This window comes from Mesoplodon bidens (assembly GCF_964165515.1).
Source record: "Mesoplodon bidens genome assembly, chromosome: X".
In the NCBI taxonomy this organism is placed as follows: Eukaryota; Metazoa; Chordata; class Mammalia; order Artiodactyla; family Ziphiidae; genus Mesoplodon; species Mesoplodon bidens.
Genome location: NC_138163.1, coordinates 36,232,795 through 36,236,408, shown reverse-complemented (window position 1 = coordinate 36,236,408; position 3,614 = coordinate 36,232,795). Strand labels below are relative to the sequence as shown.

General features: G+C 47.4%; 1 pseudogene across 1 annotated transcript; it reads right to left on the bottom strand.

Annotated features, from left to right (window-relative positions):
* Positions 1-1,392: 1,392 nt before the first annotated feature.
* On the bottom strand, positions 1,393-3,253 carry LOC308609506 (F-box only protein 21-like; annotated as a pseudogene). Its single transcript has one exon. The product of its transcript is annotated as an F-box only protein 21-like (transcript).
* Between the last annotated feature and the right edge of the window lie 361 nt (positions 3,254-3,614).

The following is a 3,614-nucleotide window of genomic DNA, read 5'->3' as shown; positions in this document are numbered from 1 at the left end:
AAAGTAACTAGGTCCTAACTCCAGAAGTTAGCTGCTACTGGTTAACTACAAGGTCAGCCCGCTGGAGAAGGGACAGGTCGAGAACGGTGGGAGTCCAGAGCTGAGTTAAGACTCGGTACCTTCACGCTCAGGTATCATGAACATGGAAAGGACCTGTGCCAGTGGAGCCTGGCTATGCTGCAGACTCCCCAGCGGCTTGAGCACAGACTTCCTCCTGGTGCTTTCACAGCAACGGTAACTCGAGAACACAGGCCACACTCATGTCTCCTTTCCCACAGGGCACACGCTCTTAAAATTGGAAATATTCCATTTATTTCTACCCCGCCACATTCAAAAAGGTCCTGAAGTGATTCTAAGGAAGGACAGGGAGCACGAAAACTCCCCTTTTCTTTTTAATTTCTAAGTTTCATTATCTCTTCTTTTTTCTGGTTATAAAAGTGAAGCCTCATTTTCAGGCCTTTGGAGACCACGGAGTACAGTTTCTAAAAGCAGACATTTTAACAGCAGATTGTACTTCCTACTACAAAGAGAACTCATCAGTGATTTAAGATCTACTTATGATACTGGAGAAGATTTTTAAAAATCCACTTATTTTAAAGGGAGGAATAGCAGATGAATGTGGAAAACCCCACTCACAAAGGCTATTATTAATTATGCATTTTCTGAAAGAATTTTATGTAATAAAATAGAAAACTAATAATTCATAGAGATATGAGCATAAATCCAAGAGACGAATCTGGAAGGCAAAACTGTGTCATTCTCTCAATTCAAATAAAGAAAAGGATAAATGCCTGAAATCTGTTTCAAGAATTAGAAAAAAATAAATTCCAATGCTTCTGATTACCATTAGTTTGTTAATGACTCCAGAGCTAAGATGCTGCCAAGATCACCTAGAGCTTCAGCCCTGGATCGGCACTAAATTCAGGGTAAAAAGACAGATGATCCTGACTGAGGAGTGCACACATTCCACAGAGAAATCAGAGAGAAATGACTGCAAACGGACAACCCCATCTGTCCAGCAAATGAAACGTTCTGAGACGATGTAGACAGACACAATGGGAAGTGAAAAAAAAGAACGGTTATAAGAGTGTCGACTGTGAGACGTCATGAAGACAGCATGTCACGAACTGTCACCACAGGACAAGCATACAAGCCATGCCACTGAACACAGTGCCTTTCAATGAATCACTAGTGTAGGCAGAGAGCAACATTGTCTTTACAGCTGGAGGAGAGCACACGTGATTTAAACGTAGTAGGAGGCAATCAGCACTACTGGTTAAGTGGCTTTCCCGGTGGTGTGAATCCAGATGGATCCGTGGAGACATCTCCGTCCGGAATCCTCTTCTCTTGGAAAATAGCAGCAGCAGCAAAGGTACAATGTCCCCCTAGACTTTACTCCACATTCTCTTTCTGTGCACTGTAAATATTCTGCACTGTTTCATAGACAGACTCCAGATCCTCTGGGTATCGGATTTCTAGCTCTGCATTTGGGATGTAGTGAGTGCCTGTGAACTCCGAGAAAGAGCGTCCGACGTCAGGGTGTGAGATCTCCTGCGGCTCCACGTTATACTCCAAGTTCCCTTGGGCGGCATATCTACAGGACCCATCCTCCACCAGAACATTATAGAAAGGCTGATGATGGCTGTGAGGCAGGCTGTGGACGTTCATGTTTCGAATCCACTCGTGTCCCATCATGCAGGTGGGGTCCCAGCCATAGATGACACAGCTATAGCCATACCTCTTGTGCTTTATAATGAGCCCAATGGCATAGCAGACGTCTCTGTGCTTCTCGTGGGAGCGGAGCTTCACCTCCACGCCCACCTCCTCCTCCTTCCGCTCAATGTGCTCCAGCGTGTGCTGCACCAGATAGCCCACCGCCCCGTGCTGCCTGGGGTCTAGGGTTTGGATGTGCTGGAGGATGTCAAGCACCTTCTCTGGCCAGATGCCCAGGTGGAAGTAGGGCCTGGCTTGGAGGAGGAGGAGCTGCACCTGGTCCGGGTACATCGCCAGGTACAGATCCAGGAAGTCCCTCCAGAGCTGGTACGACTGGTCGATGCCTTCCCACTTTCCCAGGCTTAAAAGGTTTCCCACCATTCACTGTAACACCTTCTTTACATTCACCACCCCATGCAGCGCTCTAGTCACATGCTGGCCGATCAGGTATTCACATTCTTTCACTGTCAGCTGCTTGCCTTTCCCAAAATCATCTATGTAGATGTAGTCAAAGATGTCCAGGGTTGCCCCTTCTGCACCTTGGCACCACCTTAATAAGAAGTGACTGTGGAAGTTGACAGGCTCCAGTGGGGCCCCCAACTGCCGGGCAATCTTCAGGTAGAGCAGAGACATGCTGATTGGAATTCCAGTTCTGCGGATTAAAACCTGGTGCATATATACATTTAGGGCATTATAGTAATCCATTTGGTTCCCCTTGAACTTCAGTTGGTCATAAAGGACGTAGTTCATGGCATCCAGCACCTGGCTCTGGAGTTCTGTTTCCATTATCATGGAGGATTCACCTGCCTTGAAGGCCAAGCTGGGGTGGCGACTATTTATGCCCCAGAGGGCTTTTCAAACGAGCTCCACAATGCTGTCAATCTGGGCCTGAATGTCTCTGAGGCTGATGTTCGAGAGAGGATTGCAGTACTGGTCAATACACACTACACCTTCAAGATATGATTCATAGTCATCAGGCTGCTGAAGAAAAGCTTTAAGATTATTTAAAATTTTCTGTTGTCGTAGGTAATAAAGAATTTTTTTGGCATAGTATTTCCAGGTCAAAGCTTTTCTTCCTTCCATATTTAGGATACACACCAGTTCATCCTCAAAAAATATCTCTGGTCCCTCAAGATTCTCAATGTCACTAAAACCGTTACAAGGGATGTGCTCTGAAAAGAACCTCTTTGAGAAGGAGGCTACAATCTTCCGGGCCTACTAACCCAGCTTTTTGCCGAACTTTATACTCCTCCAACCAATTGATGTAGTCAGTGGGGCTGTAGTGTTTCATAAGGGAAGGCCACCTCACCCGGAGCTGCTCCTTCCACAACTTCCCGCTACTCTGGCTGCTCGCGCAGCCGCCAGCAGGTGCTAGAGACACGCCGATGTCGGCGGCCGTCAGCAAGCCGCTGCACAGGATGTACTCCAGCACCTCGCCGGGCAGGTTGACGAGGCAGCTGAGGACCGCTGCCTCAGGCGCGGCCTCCTCCATCAGCGCCAGCACCACTTCCATCGCGCTGTCGACCGCTGCCTTCGCCATCTTGTCTGCGTACCTGGGGCTGCTGTGCGCGCGCATGCACCAGGGCGCCCCTTAGTTTTAGTTTTTTAAGGGACCTCCATGCTGTTCTCCAGGATATAGTGGCTATATCAATTTACATTCCCACCAACAGTGCAAGAGGGTTCCCTTTTCTCCACACCCTCTCCAGCATTTATTGTTTGTAGATTTTTTGATGATGGCCGTTCTGACCGGTGTGAGGTGATACCTCATTGTAGCTTTGATTTGCATTCCTCTAATGATTAGTGATGCTGAGCATTCTTTCATGTGTTTGTTGGCAGTCTGGGTATCTTCTTTGGAAAAATTCCTGTTTAGGCCTTCTGCCCATTTTTGGATTGGGTTGTTT